General features: G+C 40.4%; 1 protein-coding gene across 5 annotated transcripts in view; it reads right to left on the reverse strand.

The window, feature by feature from the left end:
• TAFA2 (TAFA chemokine like family member 2) overlaps positions 1-17,796 on the reverse strand; it is a 292,914-nt gene that overhangs the window by 67,984 nt on the left and 207,134 nt on the right. The window lies entirely within an intron of this gene.

The raw sequence follows: 17,796 nt of genomic DNA on the forward strand, positions 1-17,796 counted from the left end.
TTTAGGTCAAAACCCCCATGGTTACAATACCTTGAAATTTCAGATTTAAACATTTTAAATTTTGAAAGTGCCTATTTTTAAAATTTTATGACTGTGATATTGACAAAAATGGACCATACATTTTATAAGGCTCTAGCTATAATACCAAAAGATGCCAAGGAAAGGATTCAAAGTCCTAGATCTAAAGATTTAACTATCAAGATTTTCCACTATAGTGAAAATGTGGGAAATGAGAGCACAATAGACAAACTGTAAAGACTATTTTAGCATTGCTTGAAGTCAGCTGCCATTATCATCAGCAGAATCACAGATGATCTGTTTACTATAAAGCAGGGGTGGGGGACATTTTTTGAGCCGGGGGACACTGACCCACAGAAAAATGTGTCAGGGGCTGCACACAACTGAGAAACAAACAAAAAAACACCCCTCACCAGCGTGGATCCATGCAAGCTGGGGCTACATCTGGCCCCCGGGCCGGAGGTTTCCCGCTCCTGCTATAAAGTGTGGGAGTAAAAAAGGTATGTGCCAAACTTTATTCAGGAGGCATACACTGTGCTTGAACCTCATGTATGTATACAAACGCAGATTAATGGGATAAGCTCATACCAATAATATTAACAAGAACTTATATTGTGCTAAATGGTATTATGTATGATAGTACGATGTAAAATGGTATTACTTTTAAAAAGGTACTATTTGTGTAAACCACCATCAATAGGTATCATTAGAAAATTTAAAATCACTTCCCTTGGTATATATGGCATCTATGTTATCTATATGGAACTGGAGATTCCATGGTTTTGCAATCAAGGTGGATAATTGCTATTTTTAAAGGTGCTCTGCAAATTTGAATATTTTTCTTTCCTTCTCTAGAATACAAAGAAAGATAAAGATTTATATTTATGCAGATGACAAATTTGGAATATGATTGTTTAAAATTGACTGTTTTTTTCTTAAAGAACTTACAAACAAAAAAAATAACTACAGATATATACAAATATTTTCTATATTCATGGAATGAAAGTGAACATGCTAAGGAGTTCACAAAATGGGCTGTCCTCTTGAGCAAGGTGATAGGTATTTTATCTTTAAGACAACAGGATTAATTGAATAAGTCTGGAGATGCAGAAGGTACTTTTAATTTAAGTTCTTATAAGATCACTCATCCTTGGGTATCTGGGCATAACCTACCTGCCATCTCTAGAAATAAACTTAAAAGGAATCTCTCAGAATATATTGTTTAGAACATATTGGACTCTGACTCATAAAGAATGCAGGTATCATCAGCACAAGTTATAAATGTGGGAGTTGTGAACCTGGAAAAGCAGATTTTATTCCTATATTATGGAAATGTTCATCTGTTTACTTATTATAGGAAGAAATAACAACATGCTTAGCACGATATCAAGTTTTTAAATCTTAACATCTTTGTAATCTGCTAGTAACAAAGAGTGGGGGGGAGGGGGAGTTAATCTTCCAAAATGGAAATCAGCTATAGAAATTACAGTTGTTGATTGGAATATATGCCTGAGTGATCTAGCTATTCTAGAGAAGATAACATTACAAATAAATGAAAAACCTAAGAATATTAAGAAATATGCTATTGTTTATAGAAATTATGATTAAATGTATAACTAGAAAATAGGACAATCTTTGATGGAATAATCTTATTGGAACTATCAGTGAATATTTGTATGTATTTAAGCACAGGTCTGGTACTCCTGCTCATGAAAAACAGCATGGAGTTTTACATAAAGATTACAGGGGCAGACCAAACTGAATAATTTTCAGGTTATTACTCTTCTTCACACTTGCACTTGAAAAACAATAAGGAGCCAAATTCATAACCAGTAAGCATAAATTCATATTTTCTTTAAATTATCACTCCAAGGAAAAAACATTTATCATGGCAACTATTAATGACTATGTGATCAACAGCAGAGGCAATAAACAAGAAAAGCAGACATAACTCTGCTTTTGTCCTGATTCTTTTGTACATAAATCCCTGTAATCTATTGTAGTTATATGGCTATAGTTGTAAGAATGAATGTAATTTCTTCTCTTTTATGCAGTAACAGAAGTCCAGTAAATTTTGATCTTTAGTTATTATCCACTAAGCTCTAAATTCTAACAGATATTATATTGAAGTGTAGTAATTCAATAACAGACATTGACACTAAACGGTCTGGTAGACTATCTTCTAGTCTATTTCTCAAGTATACTAAAAGTGCTGGTATCCAGCATGTTGAGTGAATGGGGGGCAGGATGCCAGTTAATTGAATATTTTGGTTAACTGAGAGCTATACTTTACTAATAGAATACTAATTTTCAGAAAATTAGAATACAATAAAATGAATGAAATATAAAATAGTCTACAGGTACTCACCAATCCAGTAGTGGCATTACTGCACTATGGAGTGGTTGGTTTCTTGAAGCACTTAGGTGTATACAGGTAATGTGTTTTGTACAGTAGGTTATTTTATGACACTAAATATCACTATGGGCAGCGCATGGCATACACCCAGATCACTAAAAATACACTTAACACTAAAGCTATTCTGAGCATAATTTATTCTTTCTTTGATAATTCAGAAGGCACTTCAGGATCTTGAAATGTCTCAGGGTCATTATTATCAACATCAATTATCACTGTAGATGTAGAAGGTTAGGAGGTTTGGCTGAATCTGCAATGACCCTCTGACATACCCTGGATACTGCTTTTGTGAGAAAAAAAAGATTTCATCTTCCTTACTTCTCTTCTTCCTCTTTTGCATAGGAGTAAAGAACAGAATGTGCAATTGCCTAATGTTCTGGGCAGTACTCCAGTCCTAATTATTAGGTGGAAGACTTTTATTAAGAGATATCAGAAATGCCAGTTAATTGAGCTCTCTGGTTAACTGAGTGCCGGATAACACAGCTTTTACTGTAAATGGTGATTTTGGGTCAGGTTCTGGAGTTCTCAAAAAAAATACTTTTGGGTGGCAAATTATCCAATGCTGACTGAGTGAGTGGAACTGGATAATTTCCATCCCAACATGAAAGAACTGGAATGTGAGATTGCTACTCCAGTAACAATTATCTTTCATAAATCTATCTATTTGGGGATAGTACATCTGACTGGAGAATAGCTAATATCATTCTTATAATTATGAAGGCAATTACAGATGTTTAGTCTAACCTGAGCCTTACACAAGATTTTGGAACACATTGTGAAGAAAAGAATAATTAAATTCATGGAAGTAAATGGAAAAGGGGAAGTAAATGCAATATGGGTATTAGCAGACTAACCTAATTTTCTGTCTTTGAGAAAATGACTGATATTTTAGATAAGGGAAATACAACAGATGTAATATACTTGCACTTCATTAAAGCATTTGACACGGTAGCACATGGGAAATTATTAATTAATTTAGAGAAGGTAGGGATCAATACAAAAACTGTGAGGTGGATAAAAAACTGACTAAAGGAGAGAAAGCAATAGGTTGTGCTGAAAGGTGAACATCAGACTGGAGGGACGTTACTAGTTAAGTTCCTGAAGGTTCAGTCTTCAAACCAATCTTATTCAATACTTTTATTAACGATCCTGGCACAAAAAGTAGAAGTGTACTAATGAAACTTGCAGACGATATGAAATTGGGAGGCTTTGTCAATGCAGAGAAGGATGATAATAGTATCCAGGGACTTCTGGATGACCTTGGAGACTGGAGTAATAGAAATGGGTTGAAATTCAATAATGCACCATGTGATCGTGCATTTGTGATCTAATAATAAGAATTTCTGCTATAAGCTGGGGCTTAACACAACCAGCTGCCAATGTGATGCAGCTATGAAAAAGGCAAATGTGACCCTTGGATATATCAAGCAAGAGATTTCCAGTAGTTATAAAGGAATATTAATACCATTGTACAAGGCACTGGTAAGACTTCATCTGGAATACTGCCTACAATTCTCGTCACCCGTGGTTAAGAAAGGTGAATTCAAACTGAAACAGTTGCAGAGAAAAGCTACTGGGACAATCAGGAGAATGGAGGGTCTCCCTTATGAAAGGAGACTGAAAGAGCTCATCGTCTTTAGCCTAGCAAAAAGAAGGCTGACAGGCAATATGATTGTTCTTTATAAACGATGTGGGGGATAAACACTGGCAAGGGACAAGAGCTATTTAAGCTAAAGAAGATATAAACACAAGAACTAATGCATATAAACTAGCAATGGGCAAATTCATGCTGGAAACTAGAAGAGAGTTGCTAACCAAAGGACTGAGATTCTGGTACTGTCTACCAATATCTTATTGTTTCTGTATTAATCCATGGTATGCCCACATCTTGAATACTGTGTACAGATGTGATCATCTCATCTCAAAAAATACACTGGCATTGGAAAAAAGTTCAGAAAAAGGGCAACAAAAATGATCAAGGGTTTGGAAGGCTGCCATATGAAGAGAGATAAAAAAAGGGTGGGATTTTTCAGCTTAGAAAAGAGGAGAGTAAGGGGGGATATGATAGAGGTCTATAAAATCATGACTGCTGTGGAAAAAGTGAATAAGAAAAAATTATTTACTTATTCCCACAATATAAGAACTAGGGGGTCACCAAGTGAAATTAATAAGTAGCAGGTTTAAAACAAACAAAAGGAAGTATTTCTTCATGTACAGTCAACCTGCGGAATTCTTTCCCAGAGAATTCTGTGAAGACTAGGACTTTAACAGGGTTCAAAAAATAACTAGATAAATTCATGGAGGTTAGGTCCATCAATTCTTATTAGCCAGGACGGGTAGGGATGGTGTCCCTACCATCTGTTTGTCAGGAGCTGGGAATGAGTGATCGGGGTCAGATCACGTGATGCTTATCTGTTCTGTTCATTCCCTCTGGGACACCTGGCATTGGCCACTATCAGAAGACAGGATACTGGGCTAGATGGACCTTTGGTCTGACCCAGTATGGCTGTTCTTATGTTCTTTCAGAAGGTTCTCAGAATATGTAATGGTGTATTTGCCATGGTACTCAGCATCTTGAGGTCTCTAAATATCAAACCCAGAAACTTTTTAAAATGCTGTTTAATGCTGTACAGTAACAATGTTGAGTTAATACTTTTAACAATTTGGGCCAATATACTCCATCTAACATAATAAAAGAAGATAAATTATTTTATGTGAATAAACTGCCAAAATAAAATAAATGAATCCCATCTGACCACATTTAGCAAACTCTTCAAAACCTTCCGACCTTATGGCTTTTACACCATTCACAGTGTCACATGTGCACCTGCAATCAAACCCCCCAAATATGTACCCCACATAACCTTCTACAGTAATAACATAAGAAGGGACTTACTGGGTTAGACCAAAAGTTTATTTAGCCCAGGATCTGATCTTCTAACAGTGGCCAACGGCAGGTATTTCAGAGGGAATGAACACAACAAGTGATATATCCACCACTGTTGCCTACTCCCAGCTTCTGGCAAACAATGGATAGGGACAACATTGTTTCAGTGCAGTAAGGAAGATGGGCCTGAGACTCCAGGAACTCCCCTGAGGATTTTGCTGTTGCCAGTGTATTTTACGCACAGGTACTCAGAAAGTACAGTGATGTGCATCAGTACAAAACCTTAACGTTTTGAAATCTGCCTGAATAGAGTGCAGCGGAGAATATCTAGGGTTAACTCTCAATTGTTAATTTCCGTTGGTTCTTTCTTGAACCTCTAAAGAACTCCTTTCAGCAATAAAGCATCTTTTTTTGTATCTTAATAGAATGAAATCAGCACAGAAGCACAAAGGTGATATGGTAATTTTCAGTTTTCAAAAATCTTCTCAAATGGTCAAAACTGTTGAGAATCATTAGGAAAAGAATAAATAATAAGATAAAATATCATATGGCCTCTACATAAGGCCATGTTATGTCTACATTTTGAATACTATATGCAGACGCGGTTGCCCCATGTCCAAAAATATGCATTGGAATTGGAAAAGTTTCAGAAAAAGGCAACAAAAATGAACAGGCTTCCATATTAGCGATTAATAAAACTGGGACTTTTCACCTTAGAAAAGAGGTGATGATGGGGAAATATGATAAATACCTATAAAATCATGACTGGTGTGAAGAAAGCAAGTATTATTTATTCTTTCACATAACGCAAGAACGAGGGGGCCACCAAGTGAAATTAATAGGCAGCAGGTTTAAAACAAACAAAAGGAAGTATTTCTTTACACATTGCACAATCATCCTATAGAACTCTTTGCCAGAGGTTGATGAGAAGACCAAGACTATAACAGGATTCAAAAAACTAGATAAATTCATGGAGGATAAGTCCCTCAATGGCTGCTAGGAATGGTGTCCCTAGCCTCTGTGTATCAGAAGCCAGGAATAGGTGACAGGCGAGGAATCATTTAATGATTACCTGTTCTGTTCATTTCCTGTGGGATACCTGGCATTGGCCACTGTAGGAAGACAGGATACTGGGCTAGATGGACCTTGGTCTGTCCAGTGGCCATTTTTATATTCTTATGTGATTCGGTTTTATATGTATAGCGCTAACAAGATTTCCCTTGGGATAGGTTACACTGCCTTTGCAACTTTCTATTTCATTTAAGTCTATGTACAACTAAAGTTTTATTACATTTGTACCTTGTTAATTTAAATTAATATTTTCTTGCCTCTACAATATTGTCAACAAGAAGCCAATAAAGTAAATTACCAGAATCAGTAATCAGTTTCTAAAAATATCTGTAATGTGTATTCTTAATATAAACTGTTAATGTGTGTTTAACTCTGCCAGTGTTATGCAACAGTATACATGCAAAACATTACAGAGAGCCTTAGAGAATGGATAAAAGACACGGGGCATCAATGACTCAGGCTCATGGAAGAAGGACTGCAGGGATAAAAATAGCAGTGTAGACATTCAGGGTGTCTCTAAACTACATGGCTCCATCAATGGAGCCATGTAGATTAGGCTGATCAGCAAAGGAAAATGAAGCCGCGATTTAAATAATCGCAGCTTCATTTAAATTTAAATGGCTGCCGCGCTGAGCCGACAAACAGCTGATCAGCTGTTTGTCAGCTCAGCACGCTAGTCTGGACGCTCCTGCACCAACCTGAAAGCCCTTTATCAACCTCCCCGTTATGCCTCGTAGGATGAGATTTACCGGGGAGGTCGATAAAGGGCTTTCATGTTGGCAGTGGAGCATCCAGACTGCCCTGGTCTGCTGACAAACAGCTGATCGGCAGAGTGGGGCAGCCATTTAAATTTAAATGAAGCCACAATTATTTAAATTGCGGCTTCATTTCCCTTTGCCGAACAAACAAATCTACATGGCTCCGTCGACGGAGCCATGTAGTTTAGACATACCCTCAGACATGTGCTCAGGGCTGCCGACAGGGGATGGGGCAAAGGGAAAAGTTGCCATGAGGCCCAGTGATTTAAAAGAGCCTGAGGCTCTGGGCCCTTTAAATTACTGGCACAGACCCACATGGCATGGTCTGGGCAGCACTGAGGTTTCTGTACATGAACACAAGAAGCCTGGAAAACAAACAGGAAGAATTAGAAGTCCTGGAACAGTCAAAGAACTATGATTTGATTGGAATAACACAGCCTTGGTGGGATGACTCACATGATTGGAGCACTATCATGAAAGGGTATAAATTGTTCAGGAAGAACAGGTGGGGGGGAGGGAAAGGCGGAGGAGTTGCACTATATGTAAGAGAGCAGTATGATTGCTCGGAGCTCCAGTATAAAGTGGAGAAAAAGCCTGTTGAGAGTCTTTGGGTTAAGTTTAGAGGTGAGAGCAACAGGGGAGATGTTGTGGTTTGTGGCCACCAGATCAGGAGGATGAGGTAGACGAGGTTTTCTTCAGACAACTACCAGAAGCTCCCAGATCACAGGCCCTGGTTCTCATGGGGGACTTTAATCACCCTGACACCCATTGGGAGACCAATACAGCAGTACGCAGACAATCCAGGAAAATTTTGGAGAATATAGGGGACAACTTCCTGTTACAAGTGCTGAAGGAAACAATCAAGGGTCATGCGCAGCTTGACGTAATGCTCACAAACAGGGAGGAATTAGTAGATGTGGGTGGCAACCTGGGAAGCAGTGATCATGAGATGGTCGATATCAGGATCTTGACCAAAGGAAGAAAGGAGAGCAGCACAATACAGACCCTGGACTTCAGGAAAGTAGACTTTGTTTCCTTCAGGGAACTGATCGGCAAGAGGATCCCCTGGGATGTTAACATCAAGGGCAAAAGGAATCCAGGAGAGCTGGCTGTATTTTAAAGAAGCGTTACTGAAGGCACAGGAACAAACTATCCAGATGCGCAGTAAGAAAAGCAAATATGGTAGGTGACCAGATTGGCTTACTGGGGAAATCCTTGGTGAGCTTGAACACCAAAAGGAAGCTTATAAGAAGTGGAAATTTGGACAGATGACTGGAGGGAGTATAAATATATTGCTCGAGCATGCAGCGGTGTAATCAGGAAGGCCAAAGAGCAATTGGAATTGTAGCTAGCAAGGAATATGAAGGGTAACAAGAAAGGTTTCTACAGGCATGTTAGCAATAAGAGGGTGATCAGAGAGGGTGTGGGGCCCTTACTGGATAAGGGAGGTAACCTAGTGACATGATGTAGGAAAAGCTGAAGTACTCAATGATTTTTGCCTCTGTCTTCACAGACAAGGTCAGCTCCCCGACTACTGCACTAGGCAACACAGTATGGGAAGGAGGTGGAGAAAGTACAGGTTAAGAGCTATTTAGAAAAGTTGAACGTACACCAAATCCATGGGGCTGGATCTAATGCATCCGAGAGTGCTGAGGGAGTTGGCTGATGTGATTACAGAGCCATTAGCCATTATATCTGAAAATTGTGGGATCAGGGGAAGTCCAAGATGACTGGAAAAAGGCAAATGTAGAGCCTATCTTCTAAAAAGGGAAGAAGGACAATCCAGGGAACTACAGACTGGTCAGCCTTACCTCACTCCCTGGAAAAATCATGGAAGGAATCCTTAAGGAATCAATTTTGATGCACTTGTAAGAGAGGAAAGTGATCAGGAATAATCAACATGGATTCACCAAAGACAAATCAAGCCTGAGCAACCTGGTTGCCTTCTATGACAAAGTAACTAGCTCTGTGGATATGGGGAAGGTTGTTAGTATGATATACCTGGACTTTAGCAAGTCTTTTGCTAAAGATATGGTCTCCCACAGTATTCTTGCCAGCTAGTTAAGGAAGTATGGATTGGATAAATGGACCATTAGGTGGATAGAAACTTGGCTAGATTGTCAGGCTCAATGAGTAGTGATCAATGGCTCGATGTCTGGCTGGTGGTCAGTATCAAGCAGAGTGCCCCAAGGGTTGGGACTGAGGCTGGTTTTTTTCAATATCTTTATTAATGACCTGGAAAAGGGGATGGATTGTACCCTCAGCAAGTTCGCAGATGATAGGAAGCTAGGGGGAGAGGTAGATCTATTGGAGGTAGGGATAAGGGTCCAGAGTCCAGAGTGACCCAGACAAATTGGAGGATTGGACCAAAAGAAATTTGATGAAGTTCAACAATGACAAGTGCAGAGTCCTGTGCTTGGGACAGAAGAATCCAAAGCACTGTTACAGGATGGGGTCCAACTGGCTAAGCACCAGTTTGGCTTGACAAAGCCCTGGCTGGGAGGATTTAGTTGGGGTTGATCCTGCTTTGGACAGAGGGTTGGACTCAATGACCTCCTGAGGTCTCTTCCCACCCTAAGATTCTGAGGGCTGGCTGCCCTAACTCTGTCCCTTCTGCCTGAGACCCCTCTCCTTTTGGGAGCTCCAGAGCTGCTCAAGCTGCAGCCCAAGCTAGAAAACCCTTCCTCGCGTTGCAAATTTTCAGAGCCAAGACTCCAGTCCCAGCCCAAATGTATATACTGCACTTTGGGGCCCTGTCAGTTGACCCAGGTTGCAGGATTCAGTGTTACCGGTCTTTTTTCGTTCTTTTCAGTGTATGCACACCCTTCAGATGTGCATACAGTAGTAAACTCAACACACAGAACTGGATGACTCCTAGACACAGAGTTCTTAAAGGCAGGATTGCACTTTAAATGCTGCATTGGTATAACTGCATTAATGCCACAGCACTGCTGTAACGCTTAAGTCAGGGATTCCCAACCTGGGGTATGCGTACCCCAAAGGGGTACGAGAAGCTTGTCAAGGGGATACAGGGAATATTTGGTAAATAACTAGATTATCCTAATTGAAATATTCCAAAAGTAGTAGTGTTAGTGAAAAAAGCTGTGGATTCTAGAGTCTAGAATTTATTTCCTTTCATATTGAATATAGGGTACGGAAAGGTTTACTAAAAGCCAAGGGAGTACGGGGACCGAAAAAGGTTGGGAACCCCTGGCTTAAGTGAGGACACTCCTACGCTGATGAGAAAGTTTCCCCCCTTGGCAGAAGATATCCACCTTTCTGAAAGCAGTGGCTACTCTGATGGAAGATAGTCTCCTGTTGACATTGCACTATACGCATGTGGGAATGGGAGGGAGAGTCAATGTAACTGTAAAGTTGTACGTTTTTATACACCGGAAAGACAGATATGCCTAGATAGGTCTATAGGGTAGATCTGGCCAAAGAGAAGAAATTTTGTCCAAAGGAAAAGGCTGCTCCCACAACAAAAGGCTAAGCTCTCTAAGCCACAGCCCAGATCAGTAGCAGTTCCTAGAGACATTGTACCAGATTCATTCGCACACTTCAGCTGCTTTATGATGCTCTGATGATGCAGTACATCTATAAACCTGGCATACCCCAGCCCATAAGCCATATCAACAGTGGCTTTGCATCACTGGAGCAGCTCAAAGTAGCCACTGTATGTATGTCAGTGTATTTAATCCATTGTGTCTGAGAGCGATACAAAGTAAGGAGAGCACTGGGGCAGCATCTAGCCATTATTAAACCTTTGAACAAGGTAGGATATTAACTCTCCCCATGACAGTTCAGCATCTCTGCCTAGGGTAGCGCTGCAGGGTAGGACAGAATCATGATCCTGAACCAATGGGGTTTCAGTGCCATTGCGTAGTCAAGTTCTCCTTTAGAATGCTGGAATCTATCTATCCTCTCCACAAGGTAGAGTTAAAGGTGTCTTCAGCTCTTCCCACAGGTCTAGGCATAGATTAGTCACATTGGTAACTTGTGTCTGCTTTTAAATTCTTTTACTGTAAAGAGATGTACCATTTTAAAAAGTTGGAGTGTTCAAAAATAAATTCACACAGTCCCCATACTACCGCTGATTAAATTATATCGTGCCTCCTTCAGAGTCTGCAGCCTTTTAGCCCATTGTCCACAAAAGCAAACAAAAGACCCTGCACTTTATTCACAAGTTGTTTCAGGGCAAATAGCAATTTATAATCCATTTGTGACAGGAATACAAACCCTGCAACAGGCAAGGGGGAGCTAAGCAGCAGCTTTGGTCCCAGACAGACCGGCCTGCTGCACTTCTGAGGCACAACAATCTCAGAGGGGGAACATTAAAAAGAGTGAAGCTCACTTCTGAGGCCTCAGTGTGGGGAGGCAGATGGATGCCTCACTCTCAGCTCCTACAGAGGAACAGAGAAGAGAGCCCAAGAGATGCCTTCAGCTGCCTGTGAGAATAGAGCAATAGAACAGAAATACTGGTGCTGTTCTTTATTTCTACTACTTTTGTTTCTTTTCCTTTGTTATTTTGAGAACAGATGAGGAGTGTGAACCCAGGGCAGACCCTCACTGAGAATTAGTCCCCTGAGGAGAAGATGGGCCAACATAGGAAGTAGCCCAGGTAAGAAGGAAGAAGTCTGATCACAAAGATGCATAGCCACTTGCTAAAAGGGTCCTTGGGCCAGGACCCATAACGAAGGCAGAGGCTGGGTTCCCCTGTGGCCTCTCAGAATACTAGCAGGAAGACCTGGGACCGAAGGGGTCTGAAGGACTACTCTCCCCACAGTATGTGGACAGAAAGCTGAACAGGCTAGACAGAGAGCATGTAGCTCCCTGATGTTTCTATGAGCCCTCAGATCCTGCAAGGGTCACAACCCTTGAGTCTGCAGGGTTGTGCCCTGCATCCCAGGGACAAGACATCTGACATCCAAGTGAGTACTATTTGCTGAGAAACAAAGGGAAAGATGATCTAAGAGTCAATCCACTAAAATTCCCTTTGGAACACACCTCACTCTGTCAGAAGCAAGTGTGCACTTGTGGTAACAGGATATACTTTTGGAGCCAAGAATGGGCCTTAGAGCACTGGAACCTAGACTGGGGCAGAAATTCTCTGGGTTGTGTAGTATCCAGGAGTGTTCCGATAAACTCTATCATGTACACAAGTTTTAGAACTGATTTGTCCTAAGTCATAGCCCCAGTGCATTGAAGGTGAACTGAATGATAGTGGTGCTGAGTAGCACTTGAAACTCAGATTGGACTCTTACCAGCCACTTGCCAAGGAGAGGAATACATTAATTCCCAGTCTTCTCAGAAATGCAGCTACAGGTGCCAGGAACTTTGTGAAAACACAAGGGGTTGCTTAGAGGATTAATGAAATATTATGAATTAATAGTGGTTTCCATTTTCTATAATCTGAGAAACTTCTAGTGATCTGGACAGACTACTATATGAAAGTAAGCATCCTTTAAATCAGAGGTGGCATTTTTTATAGGAGATTTTGGAAAGTGGTTAAGGGCTGCACTTTTCTATGAAGGGAGTGCAGGATCTGGGACAGAGGGTGGGTGCAGAAGGGAGCTCGGGGTAGGGAAATCGGGTGCAGGAGGGAGTGTGGGGTCTGAGAGGGAGTTTGGGTGAAGGAGGGGTTGTGACCTGTGGCAGGCAATTGGTGTGCAGGTATCTGGGAGGGGGTTTGGGTGCAGAAGAGGATTCTGGCCTGGGGAGGAGTACAGAAAGGCTACGTCTACATTGGCCCCTTTTCCAGAAGGGGCATGTTAATTTCAGCAATCGTAATAGGGAAATCCACGGGGGATTTAAATATCCCCCGCGGCATTTAAATAAAAATGTCAGCCGCTTTTTTCCGGCTTTTAGAAAAGCCGGAAAAGAGCGTCTACACTGGCCCCGATCCTCCGGAAAAAGCGCCCTTTTCCGGAGGATCTTATTCCTTATACTTTATTATTCCTTATACTTTTTTATTATTCCTTATACTATTATTCCTTATACTTTAAAGTAGGAATAAGATCCTCAGGAAAAGGGCGCTTTTTCCGGAGGATCGGGGCCAGTGTAGACGCTCTTTTCCGGCTTTTCTAAAAGCCGGAAAAAAGCGGCGGACATTTTTATTTAAATGCCGCGGGGGATATTTAAATCCCCCGTGGATTTCCCTATTACGATCGCTGAAATTAACATGCCCCTTCCAGAAAAGGGGCCAGTGTAGACGTAGCCAAAGGGATGAAGAGGATTTGGGTTTTGATCTTGTGCAGAGGATTGGGGGGCGGCAGGGGGCAGGGACAGGGAGGGAGTATAACATTTCCTATAAGATCCCATATACACTGATTTAAATCCCCTTTATATCTTACTACAGTAGAGCAAAATAATCAGGAGCATGATTATACTTTAAAAAAAATAAAATGATTGCACACCAAGCACAAAACTATATTTTATTTCTTGAATGGAATGACTTTGGGGCCCTTACATTTTATCAACACACAGAAAATCTTGAGTAATGTTAAGGTTATGGCACAAATGAAAAAAAATAAAGAAATTCTAATTTTAGGGAATTTGACTCCATTTTAGGCTTAGAACCAGTTCTACTTCAGCAATGATCCTATCTAAAAAAGAGAGTACCTACAAGGGCATGTCAATATATTTTTCCAAGATGATCATTCCTCATGCTTGAAACCTTAAAAATAGGTTGTGATTTGATGTTCAGCACATCAGTGCATGTTCCTTCTGACAGAGATAGCAGGCCGCCACTGATGCTGAACTGATGTTTGCCTGCCGTTTCTATCAGTGAGCACTATATATTTGCACATTTGTTTGTTCCACAGGAGCTGAGGGGGAGGAGGATCAGTGCCAGTTTAAAAATAAAATACCTTTAAGGATTTCTTTAGATAAAAATCTTCCTCTTAGAGCTACTCTCCAGGTAGATCAGTTTTTAAGCTAGTAACCTTGCCAGTGTTCTTTTAAGACCAATACTCCATTATTTCTTGCCTTCTCATGTGTAGCTCTTGCAACACAAATGGTATCTAATTCTGTGTACTGCTTCACAGACCGCTATGGGTCTGGGATCTTATAGGTAGTCGTCCCTATAATATGAGTCTCTCCCGAGTATTTAAAAAAGAAATAATATTCCTGGTTCAGCCTAGCATGCAGAATCTTTCTTCCCAATAGGTTGCTTGTGTGTGCGTGCATATATGTGTGAGAGGGAGAGCACAAACTTTAGTGAGAGAAAGCTAAGACACAAAAGGTATGTCTACACTTGCAGCCTAATTCGAACTAGGGCTGCAAATGCAGGCATTTGGAATTGCAAATCAAGCCCAGAATTTAAATCTCCCGTGCTTGATTTGCATCTTCCCGGCCGGGTGCCATTTTTTGAAATTTACAAGCCCAAAGTAACTGCCCGCGTCTACACGCGACAGTGAAACGGGAGTTCGAAATAAAGCCCTAGCTCGAACTACCTGTTATTCCTCCTGCAATGAGGTTTAACAGGTAGTTCGAACTAGGGCTTTATTTCGAACGCCTGTTTCACTGTCGCGTGTAGACAGGGCAGTTACTTTGGGCTTGTAAATTTCAAAAAATGGCACCTGGCTGGGAAGATGCAAATCAAGCACGGGAGATTTAAATCCCGGGACTGATTTGCAATTCCAAATGCCTACATTTGCAGCCCTAGTTCGAATTAGGCTGCAAATGTAGACATACCCAAAGGGAGCTTTGCGTTTAGAGCTGAAATATGTTTTCAGAACACATTGTGAAAGAACATTTCCTGGCCATTGGCCCACCACCAAGAAAGCCTGGCTCCCTCCTGCTAAATAGTTTCTCCTTGGTACTATGAATTCCAGCATCCCTAACAAATGTGGGTCTTTTGAAAGGAAGAACGGCAGCCCTTGAAAAAGCTGAAGCTCAGCCCACTGAGGCCCTTGAGGCTCACCCAGGACCTTCAGCTGGATCCAGAATAATACAGTGATTCAGCACATGGTAAGAAGAATCAAAATGATGTGTTCTCATCACTCCCTCCTACAGCTAGTAGATAGAAAGATTTCAGAAAAAGCTTAAGACGGTATTAACATGTTGATGATCAGAGACAGATTACTCCCCTTCTTTAAGTTCTCACACCCCCTTTCACTTAAGAAATAATGTGGCACTGGCAAAACTGAGGAGTGATGCTGGAGCACTTGATGAGAAGGATATACAGACCCTGGTATTTCTTTCTTACTGCAGGCACTAAAGCTGATGATCACCCAGAGAGGCTTGCAAATATGTTGAAGAACATGACAGATAGGACTAAGTATAAAGGTCTCCAGAGGCAAAATCTCTCCAATGAAACTATGCACCACATAGTTTATATCAATATTGTTCTCATCCCTGGATTCACACACTTGATGGATGCACACAAAGGGGTGGGAGTTGTTGGGAGTGACTTTTATTGTTACGATTCAGCCTGTCTTGTACTTAAGGTCTGATTCAAAGAGCGTAACTCCACGTTCTACCTTACTCACTGAGGGGATGGATAAATACCCTCTAACAACTAGCTGAGGCAACACTGGTCCAACAGCATCTTAAAGACAGATTTCAATAATGCAGGTCAAGCTGGATACATCACAGTACATCCCTGACCCTGCCCTGAAGAATAGTCTGAAATTCTCAATCTTAGCTGCTGTAGGCTCAAGAGATATGGTTGTCAATTGGGTCTAAGACTGGCCACAAATGCTTTGCCCCATGCCCTTGTCTTGGTACTGAATTGGGATGTCTCATGTCAGTCATACGCTTTAAATTCGAAGGTGCTGCAAGGCTAAATGTTGAGTTCTCAGAATCAGCTGCTCACAACTCACTGCACTCATTGTTTAAACAACCTTGCGTGGATTAATGTCCGTTTCGTTTCACAAACACTTTCAGGAAAAGAAATGGTTTCAAAGCTGGACCTTAATATGACTAAAGCAATAGAAATATACAGGGTTTTTTTGTTTTTGAAAATGTAGATTATTGATCTAATAGACTGTAACAGCTCTTTCGAAGTAATTAAGGTCTGTCGTGTTAATATGTTATTAGAAACATCTATAAATGAAGATTAATGATGCAACAGGCAATCATGTCTGAAGAAACCATTGTATTACTCCATAACTGTATTCTAAGGTGAATGGTATCAAGACCTCCTTGGGTGCTCCTTAGCTCTTTCCAAGTATAAACCATGGGGGCAATTTTCAAAGACCCATAGAAGAGTTCGGACACAATTTCTGTTGAACGTCAGTAGGACTGATTCTTATTTGTACCTTTGACATCTTCCCATGTATAAGCAATGCAGCTGTTCTGCACGTGTACTGAATCCACACACTAAAAATGTTCATGCAAAGCAGATAGTTTGCTATATTAAATACCACTCGGTCATGTATCTTCCTTTTTATTTTTCTCCACAATATTTGCTAAAGGCCTGTAACATTATAGTTGCGAAAAAGAAAGCTTTTGTTAAGCTATATGAACACTAAATAACCTGGCTTTCCCCTTCCCCTCATATTTGTAAACTAAAAACATCAAAATCAATTTTTTCAAGTTCTCTCTGCTCTAAGTCTGAGACTCAGAATACCAAGTGTGGCCCAGAAAAGAAATAACCCTGTTATGATTTCATTTGTAGGCATGTATCTGAAAAGTTGAACTTAGTGGGCTAGCAATTCCTCTCAGTTACACAGCAGTAATTCCCAATGCACTCTTTGAAAAAAGCTTTTTATAAAAAAAAATACAGCTGGTTTATAACTAAGACAGATTCTTAATATAAGGATCTTTCAGTTACTGTAACAACCACATTTCAACACAGTTTAATCAGGATTTTGGCTGAATTGGGAGCTAACACGAGCATACAAAGTTTTGAACATGGCTCCAAAAGGCATGACCCCACTTTCAGTGGTTTGCTGAACCACATCAGAATCTCTTTTAGCCACAACTAAAGCTTAAAACTAAAGAGTTTGGATAGGTAATGTCTTTGCATCCTAAAATGTTCAAGCAATTATGTATCTAAAAGAAAATATCTTCGCAGTGAAAAAAATCTGCTTGATATAGGAAACATGCTCATAGAATCCTCTTCACACAAAAATCATTATAAAATAAACTTTAATATGGAGAAGCAATGGTTTTCTTTATTATGTTACTCCCTACTACTTAACTCCATAATTCTTTCTGACTCTCATCTCCCACATCCAGTTTACTCATGCCATCTAGTTTATACTGAACTGGAATCAAATGATAAATTGTCAGAGTAGACACCAAAGGGGGAGAGGAGAACTCCAAAATCATGCTGCAAAAGCTGCAGTTAGCTTCTGAAATGTAATTGATTATGGAAATAACAGGAAGTTGTCTCCTATTAATTTATGAGTCAAGGAAAGTTGTTTCTTGGATTGGGGCCCCAACCATAAAAAAGAAATAAAAAAGAAGAAATATTTACAAGATGCCAGGAACTGTCAAGCCTCATGTATATATACATTGGAGGCTGGAACTACCAGGAGGAAAGGATAACCACAGTTACTAGAAACACTGTAACACCACCAGTGTTCAAGTATTAGCATGCATAGAGAGGGAAACTGGAAAATAGTGGTGTCCCCCATTTTTTTTTATTGAGGGAATAGACAGTAATAGAGCACACTCTCCAGGAAGTTACCCTTATC

This window comes from Pelodiscus sinensis, chromosome 1, assembly GCF_049634645.1.
Source record: "Pelodiscus sinensis isolate JC-2024 chromosome 1, ASM4963464v1, whole genome shotgun sequence".
Taxonomy (NCBI): domain Eukaryota; kingdom Metazoa; phylum Chordata; order Testudines; family Trionychidae; genus Pelodiscus; species Pelodiscus sinensis.